The sequence below is a fragment of the Bison bison genome, unplaced genomic scaffold, assembly GCF_000754665.1.
Source record: "Bison bison bison isolate TAMUID 2011002044 unplaced genomic scaffold, Bison_UMD1.0 scf7180017846817, whole genome shotgun sequence".
In the NCBI taxonomy this organism is placed as follows: Eukaryota; Metazoa; Chordata; class Mammalia; order Artiodactyla; family Bovidae; genus Bison; species Bison bison.
Genome location: NW_011477390.1, coordinates 7382 through 18133, shown reverse-complemented (window position 1 = coordinate 18133; position 10752 = coordinate 7382). Strand labels below are relative to the sequence as shown.

The window sequence follows — 10752 nt, the reverse complement described above, 5'->3', positions numbered from 1 at the left end:
GCGCTCTGGGCTCTCAGGAATGACCGACGCTTCCAATCCACCCGGGACGCGCCCTCCCCGCTGTTCCTTTGCACCTGACTCCTGTTGTGTTTCTCTGAAAGTCCGTTGGGCGCATCACTTCTCCGGTGTCCTCCTGGCAAAAGGGAGTTCTCTTTGGTGTTGCCTAAAATGTCACCCCCACCGCCCCTGGGTGGGCTCGAACCACCAACCTTTCGGTTAACAGCCGAACGCGCTAACCGATTGCGCCACAGAGACAACAGTACGGGGTTCTTTTGGACTCTCTAGGGAGTAGACCTACTTAACGCATTCCCAGGGTGAGCGCTCTGTCCCCCAGAGAAACGGTGCCATTTTCCTGCCCCCTACCCGCCGCAGATGCCAGCGCCCCCGGAGAACCCGGCATCCAGGGCACGAAGCTTCCGGGTCTGAACCGAAATAGATCCAAGGACGGCTAAACACCCGGTGGGCTCCCATTGATGGCTCTTCCCGTTTCGGCGCCTACACCCAACGAATGAGAGTTTGCCCACCCAGGCAAAGGCCTCCGGGGCCGAGGTTGTGCTTCGGTTTCCTGCGTCCACCAGGCGGTTTCCGCCAGAGTGGGCTTCCCTGGGGGCTCAGACGGTAAGAATCCGCCTGCAATGCAGGACACCCGGGGTCAATCCCTGGTTTGGGAAGATCCCCTGGAGGAGGGCATGCAACCCACTCCAGTATTCTTACCTGGAGAATCCCCATGGGCCGAGAAACCTGGCAGGCTAAGTCCATGGGGGCGCAAAGAGTCGGACAGGACTTAGCGACTAAGCACATTGGTCGCGGGGATGGTCGCCCTGTGTCAGCATGCCCAGGACAGAGTCTGGCACTCGCTGGGACGCTCCAGGACTTGGATGAATACATTGTCGTCTTTAGCCCTTCGTCCCATGAAGACCCCTGAGGATGGAAATACGGAATAGTTTTCGAAGTGAACAGTCCTGTTTTAAAAGCCTTTATCCCGGTTTTTGGATTTCGCAGCACCCCATTGGGCGGGCAAACGGAAAGGTCTCCGGAGCACTGCCTGCCGGGTGGAGCGCCCAGCTGGGTAGGCTGCGTTCTGTGGGGTCCACCTGGGAGCGGGAAAGGGCGAAAACCAAGCGGGGAAGGCGGGTTTGGGAGGAGGGCATTGAGACCTCCCAGGAGACTTGGGCCAGGATCCCTAGAGGCGAACATTGCTTCAGTCCGGGTCGTAGAGTGGGAAAGGAGGGAGAGGGCTGGCAGACCCAAGAATGAAGGAGGCAAAAGGAGAGGGGAGGAAGGAGAGAATAAAAGAATTTGTGCTTCTACCCTTCCCTCCTCCCTCTCTTGCCTTCTCTCCTCTTCTTGGTCTTCTTCCCATCTCTGCAGCAGAGAAATCTTGACACACTCACTTTTGAGAAGAAAGACCCAACTAAGCTGTGCTCGGGTGCACAAATTCTGGGTTGTAAAAATAGTTCTGTCCTTATGTGCCCTTAGGGGCTTCCCTGCTGGTTCAGACGGTAGAGCATCCGTCTGCAATGGGGGAGACCCAGGTTTGATCCCTAGGTCGGGAAGATCTCCTGGAGAAGGAAATGGCAACCCACTCCAGTATTCTTGCCTGGAAAATTCCATGGATGGAGGAGCCTGGTGGGCTACCGGTCCATGGGGTCCCAGAGAGTCAGGGCTGAGCGACTTCACTTTACGTGGCCTTAGACAAATTAAAGAAAACTTTTTGTGCTTCCCGTCTTGTTGCTGTAAAATGGGAGCAATGAGAGCATTCTACTTCATTCTGTTGTTGTCAGGTGTGCCTGCGTTTGGAAACTACTGGATCTAATGTCAAAAGCAGAGAAATCATAAATATTGTCATTATCCTCAGAATCTTTTGACAAACCCTTACCCTTATTTATTTCACCTTGAATTAGCTCGCTGCTTCTAGATTTTCTGTAAACAGAATCAAGACAAAGTTTCCCATGATTGCTCTTGCAGTTTGCTCTGCTGTAGCTCGGCCGCCCTTCATCGCCAGCTCTCTGCTTGCAGGTCAGGGACCGACGTGCAGGCTGGAGCAAATGGGAAGAACACACATCTCCACCCATCCCAGTTCTAACCTCACCTGATTCTGTCCTTGCCCCTTGTGAGAGCCCGGTTCTCCAGGTTTCCTGGCCATTCTGTGATCTCTCTACATACTTTCCAGGGATTTCTTTCTCTTTTCTTTTTATTGAGTCACACCAATGACTTTTACTTAGTGGAAGAAGGGTTGGTGAAGATGTGTGGGTGGCTCTTTAAATATCTCTCCTTACATTTTCAAGAATAATTTTATTCTATTAAAATACCTTTTATTCTTTCTATTCCCCTAAAAGGCCAACAGAACAGATCATACTCTGAAAAGCAGGTGGGGTATGATGCAAGCTGTCTTGGGGAGCAGCTGAATCAACCACCCACCTGAGTCACTCAGCATCTGCAGACCCTCTTACAGGCACCGTTCCTGGGTCTGGTGAATTGGGGCTCAAAAAACACAGCAGCGTCGGTAGTTGTGGTGTGGAAGCCAAGGGTTATTTGAGCATTTTTTCAGACGGGGGGGGGGGGAGGTACGCTTCTCCATGCTCTTCCTTCCTAGAGCTCCTTTTTCCCTCCACTTTCTTGCAAGACCTCACTTCCAGAAACCGGCATTCTCTCTCATTTCTCTCCTTTCTGCTCTCAGGTCCCAAAGAGACGGAACGTTTGGTTCTAAAGCACGGTTGCTGTTCAAAGGAGTCTGAAAATGACTGAATTTTGGAATGGGATCTTCCTTTTGATCCCATTAATGGCTCCTTGAATGACCCATCCCCTGAGCACTTTCTGGGATCCCGCACACGAGTGTGGCATCGAGATCCCTGGTTCTCATAAGAATACCTTCTAGGATGGCTGGCAGACGACATCATTCTGGGAAGCACAGGAAGTGGGCAGGGCAGGCAGCTTTTCCTGTAACTGGCATCTTGTGATCCACGGCGGTCCCGGAGTCCTCACTCATCCTCCTCTATCCAGCTGTGACCCCGGAAGCTGCTCATCCATTTGGCAAAAGACACATCATCATCATCATCATCATCATCATCATCATCTTTGTCTTTGTGCTCCATGTAAAGGCGCTTCAGAATATACAAGGCCTGTCCCTAAATAGGTCTTGGAGGAAGTACCTGGCATGCCTTGAGGGGTCCCATGGGGTAGGTCAAGGCAGAGTGCAGATGGAGAGGAGCAGGGCAGGAAAGATGGGAACTCTGGGTCTTCTCATTTCTACCCACTCACATCGACGTCATCGCTCTCATAATTGGTGCAGAAGGTGAGTCGCAGGGACCCGGTTCAAGCTGTTTCAACTGGAGCCAACCTAGATTTCCACCGAGTCTGATTTCTGCCACCCGCCGTTGCCCTCAATAACCTCAAATTCTTCCAAACTAAAATCTGGCGATGGTAGAGCTAAGAAGACCGGTGATATCGGGCTATCTTCAGCTTTTGGCTCTTTCCTCCCACATTTTTAAAAGTCCTTCCAACCCGATGATTCCCCAGGACACGCGCACAGACAGCGGAGCTAAGGGCCGCCGGGCTCTAAGCAGCGCCAACGTGGTGGTAACGAGAAAACCCAGGGATTTCTTTTCTTCCTATATCAGTCAGAGTCCGTTTCGGGTCCTGGTACCCATAAACCTTGACCCTTCTTCAAGTTCTCCTGGTGGAGCACTTTGTGCTGTTCGTTACCACTCAACATCTTGAGTTTCCAAGAAGTTTCATCTTCTCACCCTGGAGCTGTGAACTTCCTCCTCATAACAAGAGCCTCCCGCCTCCCCTTTGTCTCCTTCCTCCTTGAGTCAACCTCTGTCCAGTCTCTGGGGACAAAATACATCTCCAGGCAACGCTGGGCTTCTTTCTGACTCTGTGTTTTGGCCAGTTAAAAACAGGTGCTATTTTTTTCTGTTCTGTGTATGGGATTAGGGAAGAAACGGTTTTAGGGTACGATGAAGAAGTAGAGATTATTACTCTGAGCCATGATAGGATTTATATCTATTCTACGTGTAAATATTTAGTCTGGTGGTATTTTGTGTTCATAAATACTGTCTATACTTAAGACAACTTGGATGTGCATCCTCTATGATTCAGCAATCAGTGCTCTTGGGTACCTTGATATTTGTACGCCTTTTTAAAAACTGCAATTTCTGGGTTTGATATGTTAAGAAATGGGAGAGAAACTGACTTGACCGACCTGACCAAAGAGTCTGTGACTGCCTAAGTGTCAGAGCCCTGTCTCGTGTCCTCCACGACATGCGGTTGATCTTCAGTCACCCCAGGTGAGTATGGGGCTTTCCTGGTGGGCCAGCAGGTAAAGAATCTGCCTGCAATGCAACACACCCGGGTTAAATCTCTGATTTCGGAAGATCCCCTGGAGAAGGGAATGGCCACCCACTCCAGTATTCTTGCCCGGAGAATCTCTTGGACAGTGGAGCCTGGCGGGCTACAGTCTTTGGGGTCGCAAAGAGTTGGACACGACTGAGCGACGTTGACTTCACTTTTAGGTGAGTATAGCTGGTTTGTCTGACTGTTTTATGTAAATAGTTATTCTTACTTACATGGTAAATCTAACAAATAGACACTTGTTGTGAGAATAACTTACCCCTCTCCAAATCAGAAATATATGAAGAAGAAGAGTTCTCCTGCCTCCATTCCCACTCCACCGCTGACACACTTTATATGTTACACGTAAGAGGTGGTGGCCGCTCAGGAGTGTGATCAGCGCTGTGAGAAAACTAAGGGACCCAGGAAACCCCGCCTCCTGCCCTGACAACCGTCTGTCCTCTCTGGGCTATGGGAAAAGGGGGAAGGCAAAGAAAAGGAAAATAACACTCTTATTTGCAGAAATTTTACCTCAGGATGGGACAACTCTGGTTAACCTAGGCAGACTATGCGGTTGGTGATGGAGAGCTAAGGGGGTCCTCCCTGGCACAAAATCCAAGGTGGATTTCACCTCATTTTCTGAGGTGAGAGTGAGCTGAGTGGATCAAAGGAGAGGAGCAGAGAGCAAGCAAGAGGGTTGAGCACCCACGGGAGTCAACCGTATTGGAGTCTCCTCAGGGCCTTAGGAGAACTGCCCTGAGCTTCTGGGTGGGACGTATGGAGGCTAAAGAAGCGGATACGGTTCTCTGGCGATGGAGGCCAGGTGGCTCCCGAGGGGGTTCCATGGTGTAATGGTGAGCACTCTGGACTCTGAATCCAGCGATCCGAGTTCAAATCTCGGTGGGACCTTTCTGCCTAGTTGGAAGAAGAACACTTTTTACTCCACTAATAGGACCCGCCTTCCGGCTCCCGCGACCCTCAGCGGCGTGGTTCACACGGACACGGCGGACAGGTGTGGGACCGACCCGGGGCGTCCTCGCTGGACCCGGGCGGCTCTGCCCATCGCTGGCCATGAGAGCCCGGCCCCTCCTCTGCCCTCCAAGCCCCGGCCAGGGGCGCTGCGGCCCAGCCAGTGCCGCCCCTTCGTCGGGTCCCCTGGGTCTCTGGAGTCAGAGGCAGAGGCTGAGCCCACGGAGTCCTGCCCCGCGAGGGGCCTTCGCACCGCACGCCTTGTAACTGCACGGCTGTGCCTGTGAGTAAATGGTGCCGGGGAGGGCCTGCGATGTCGCTGACCAGACAGGATGGCAGCTTTCGGGTCCAGGGTTCCAGACCTGAATGGGAAGGAAGTGTGTTTTAGTCAGGTTCTCTATTATTCTGAATTGTTATTGACCCTGTCCCAGTTTATTTTGATTTTATTCAGAGTTTCTCGCTCCTAAGTCTCCGTTGGGCACGCAAAGCCGCTGTTCGGCCAAGATTTGAACCTTGACTTCTGGAAATCTCCTCCTTTGGTCCCAAGCTCAGCCTGAAAGAGGAGCGCGGGTCGCGGATTCCCGCGTCTGAGGAGACCCCAGGTCCCTGACCCACGGCCGCCCGGCCAGGCTGCTCCGGGGCCGAAGGGGAGACGAGCTGCCTGGAGTCCGCACCCCCGGCCGGGCCCCCTTCGTCCTGCTGGGACTCTGCTCCACGGAGAAGACACCCCATGACGTGAGCGGATGGAAACACTTGTGTCCTCTACTGCTCGTGAGAAAAACACGGATGAGGCCCGTGATGGACCTGAATAGCTAGTTAAGGTGGTTCCCTTCGCGGTTCTAAGGAGCATCTCTCCGACGCTTGTATTTTGGAACTTTCAGCGGTTACAAAGGACTGAATGACGCAGCTGTCTTTGGAGGACGGGAAAAGAAAGGGGTGCGCGCGTGCTCTGGGCTCAGTCGTGTCCGACTCTTTGCAACCCCACGGACTGTAGCCCGCCAGGCTCCCCTGTCCATGGGAGTCTCCAGGCAAGAATACTGGAGTGGGTTGCCATTTCCTCCTCCGAAGAAAAGATCGCCGGAAGGGCAAGAGCTGGAGAGAACAGAGGATGAGCCCGAAGGGAGAAAGGGACTGGAAGGGAGAGGAGCGAGCGGGTACCGTGGCGGGGCGGTCCCTGGGTTGGGGCGACCCACAGCGCCTGACGCTGGAGCAGCTGCCACCCTTTCCTGAAGTGTCCGGGAACCCGGTTCACCCCCAAATCGCAAAGCTGCCGGCCTGGCATTTGTTCTGGCAAAGTTCCGTTTGCGGTTCCCTGCGGAGTGGTGAGGTGGGCTGTGTGGGTCTGCAGGTGAGTGGAAGTCCTGGCGGCTGCCTTGGAGATGACTGGCAGGCAGGGAACCACACACACTCCACTTTCCCCTGTTCAGGCCGGTCTGCAGCATCTGGGGTGGGAAACTGGAAAATCGGAGCATCAGTATTTATTTAGAGATAAGGAGATAAACAGCCAGTCGGTTTCCTGACCTTAAAGTGTTTATTCTTCAAAGAAAAGAAATGTGGGATGGGATCAGGGTCTACTTTTTCCCATAACAAATTTTGGGGCGTATGTACCTGTATATAATATATACGTACACATTATATGAGTAAAGCTCACTGCTTGTGTTTCCAACTTAAATGTTTGTGTAATTATATGTATCACTCATAAAATTCTGGGTCTTGTGTCATGTGCAGGAATGTTTTCCACTGTAAAACCATAAATTTGGGGGCGGCAGGCATTCTCAAAGCAAGCAATCGGCCCATTATTCCCCCTTTGATGGGCTGATCACACGAGCTAGTAGACTGGCAGACCCTCTCAGTCCAGGAGGTCACTGCTTTCGTCTCTCTAGGAAGGTTCATAGTCACTGAAAAGTGTCAGTAACAAATAAAATCACACCCAATCTTTATGCAGTGTTGCTCCCAAAATGCAAGAGCTTACACCCAATGAAGACATGCAAAGTGCCCAGGCATGGTCTACAAGTTTTAAATGGGTTTACTCACTTAATCCTTTCAAAAGGCTTGCATCATGTCGTCATCCTCATTTCACATATGAGGAACCTGAGACAGACAAAGGTTAAGTAACTTGTCAAGTCAGTCAGTGAGTGGGATCGGAAAGCAGCAAACTGTAAAAATGCTTGACAAGAAATTTAAGTCCAGGTATTTCTTTTGAAAAAACACCCAAGAGGAGTCACATAACAGGCATTCAGTTCAGTCGCTCAGTCTGAATATATATATATATATACATATACTTAGTTTATAAAATTCAAATGATGCAGAAAATACAAATATGTAAAACTTTGAGACATGTTAAATTCAAAAATAACTTCTGTTAAGGTAGTTACATATTGACGGAGTCATTTCGGTATATCAACAGAGAGGAAAAAAATACATCGCAGCTCAGTTGGTAAAGAATCTGCCCGCAATGCAGGACACCCGGGTTTGATTCCTGGGTCGGGACGATCCCCTGGAGAAGGAAATGGCAACCCTCTCCAGTATTCTTGCCTGGAGAATCCCATGGACAGAGGAGCCTGGCAGGCTACAGTCCATGGGGTCACAAGAGTCGGACACGACTTAGTGACTAAACCACCACCATACTTTTATAAAATAGAGCTCTTATAGATTCTATTTTTAAGCATTCAACTTAATAGTGCATAAATTTCATGGAAGAAAAATAAAGAAAAATGAAGAAATTGTTGAACTTTCAATCAAATTGTTTATACGAGAGATGCCTTTCTGAAAGGATTCCCTAGGGCTAATAATAATAATTTAATTAAGACATTAAATTTGGGAATGATTCTTCTCATTACTTTTAAAAATCAAACGTCTTAAGGTATAATTTGAAAATAATACAACGCATCCATTTCAAGTTTGATGACTTTTGACAAACGAACGTACCCATGGAACCACTATCCTGTTCAAGGAAAAAGAATATCTCCAGAACTCCAGACTGTCCTCTGTGCCCCTTTGCAGTCAGTCCCCCTGCGGCTCCCTGACGCAGGTCATCAGTGATCTCGGTCCTGTCTCTGTGGATCGATTTTTCAGTTCTCGAAATTCACATAAGTGGAACCACAGAGTATGTTCTTTTCCCCTCACTCAGCATGATGCGTTTGAGAGTAATCCAGACTGTTGCCATGTATCAGGTATTTGTACCACTTTATCGAGGAGTACTATTCCTTTGAGTGAATATGTCACAATCCTATATATCTATGCACCTCATGATGGACATTTGAAATGTTTTCAATTTGGGGACTATTACGAACAAAGCTGCTACAAGCAAGTCCCTTTTGTGGGCTTATGCTTTACAAATTCCATTTACATTTTTAAAATTCTTTAATACGAATTTACTTTGAATGGATGTTACATTCACAAAGACAATTTATTGCAGAGTTACAAGTTCATCTTTGATTGTTTCCTATCAGGACATAATCCATTCAAAGTAATATAAGCCACAGGTGTATTTTTGATTATCCCATTTAATCTACACAAGAACTTTATGAAGTACTTTATGACTATTACTTTCATATGACACTTGCAAAATTGGCCTAGCAAATGGGAGTCGGCCCAAGGTCAAACCGGAAGGCCAGTGGTGGCAACATGACTGAAAAGGAGGCCCCTCCACCCCTGGCACCCCCCAGAAGCTGCGTTCCTAACTGCAGACCCACCCCCAATGTCTTCCCAATAACCTCGGTGTGTCTGGCAGGCCTGGAAACCAATATCCAAGCCGGTCCTCCTCACGGTATTATTTACTGATCGGCTTCTTTGGGTCAGAAACTCCTCCATCAGGGGTCCAGAGCCTAACAGCGTGCACAACCTTGAGGGTGAGGAAATCTGTTAAAAACTCCTAAAACCGGTTTTCTCATCGGTTCAGTTCAGTCGCTCATTCGTGTCCGACTCTTTGCGACCCCATGAATCGCAGCACGCCAGGCCTCCCGGTCCATCACCCTCTCCCGGAGTTCACTCAAACTCACGTCCATCGAGTCGGTGATGCCATCCAGCCATCTCATCCTCTGTCGTCCCCTTCTCCTCCTGCCCCCAATCCCTCCCAGCATCAGAGTCTTTTCCAATGAGTCAGCTCTTCGCATGAGGTGGCCAAAGTACTGGAGTTTCAGCTTTAGCATCATTCCTTCCAAAGAACACCCAGGGCTGATCTCCTTCAGAATGGACTGGTTGGATCTCCTTGCAGTCCAAGGGACTCTCAAGAGTCTTCTCCAACACCACAGTTCAAAAAGCATCAATTCTTCGGCGCATCAGTAAGCCACTAAAAATTAACCTTGGTCTTGGTGCAGACATTTCATATTTGAGCAAGGAAATCTCCCGCTGTTGGGGAGATAGAGTAGGATGTTCTACTTTCACTTTCAATGATCTAGATCCTCGATCTGCATCCTATGTGCTTTTTGGTTAGTTTTCTTTGCATCACCCCACTCCCAGCACCTCCTCCGATCTCAGAGGCTTCTTGGGGCTGAGCGGATGGACGCGTGCCGTCCCCGAGGCAGCCACGAGGGGGAGGACAGCCCTTCCCGCCATGGTCCTGCCTTTTCTGTTTGGCCCAGTGGTTTCTATTTGCCAGCAGGACTTTGTGAATCAGAAGTGAGCACAACACATCCTGAGAAAGGGGTTGTCGAATAGCCCACAAAACTGCCGACAACTCGACCTGGGGTTTTCTTCTAATCTGTAGTTCAATGTTTTCACATAGGAAGAAAAGGAAAACTACTTTTGACCGAAAGAAAAGAACAAAACAGAACAAAAAAACGTTAGGTGCGATTTCTGCTGCCATTTAAGAAGGGATGTTAAGGAGGTTTCCTAGTTTGCTAACTACTGTAGGCATGTCAGGTGCACAATCGAGGCTGAAACAGACGTACGGCTTTCTGACTGGGAAGGTAACAGGAGAAAACCTAGAGAGAAAAGGTGGGGGTGAAGAGAGAACTGGATCCAGAAATGCGAAGAGGCCGCTTGGGGTGAGGAGGGGTGGGTGGGATGGTATCTAAGCACTGTCTCCAGGAAAGACTAGTGCGTGCAAACAGGCAAGGCAGCTGACCACGCAAGACCTGAAGCCTCCGAAAGCAGGACACGGGTGGGAAAACAGCTAGTAGCAGACCCGCACCAGACCGGCAGACTTCGAGAAGTCCGCCCCGCGGCGCCACCCTGATTTCGTGGGTCTAGCCCAGAAAAAGGACCTCTCCGGCACTCGTACTCTCTCTCTCTCTCGAGCAACCACACTCAGCAACACTCCCAACGTTACAACTCCAGACCACTGTTAACCTGCTTTTAGCCACAAAGAATAAACCAGGGGAAAGCGCGAACGCAGTCCCCCACTACCACAAATTATGCAGTCGAGTTTCCCACATTTGGGGAAATCGCAGGGGTCAGCACATCCGGAGTGCAATGGATAAGCCTCGCCCTGGGAAAACCACCTTC

General features: G+C 50.0%; 2 non-coding genes and 1 pseudogene across 2 annotated transcripts; 1 reads left to right on the top strand and 2 right to left on the bottom strand.

Annotated features, from left to right (window-relative positions):
* Nucleotides 1-181: 181 nt before the first annotated feature.
* Nucleotides 182-255, bottom strand: TRNAN-GUU. The gene has a single exon. It is a non-coding gene; the product is annotated as a tRNA-Asn (tRNA).
* Nucleotides 256-2531: 2276 nt separating this feature from the next.
* Nucleotides 2532-3095, bottom strand: LOC104989195 (annotated as a pseudogene).
* A 2077-nt stretch (nucleotides 3096-5172) lies between these two features.
* Nucleotides 5173-5244, top strand: TRNAQ-CUG. The gene has a single exon. It is a non-coding gene; the product is annotated as a tRNA-Gln (tRNA).
* Nucleotides 5245-10752: the final 5508 nt, after the last annotated feature.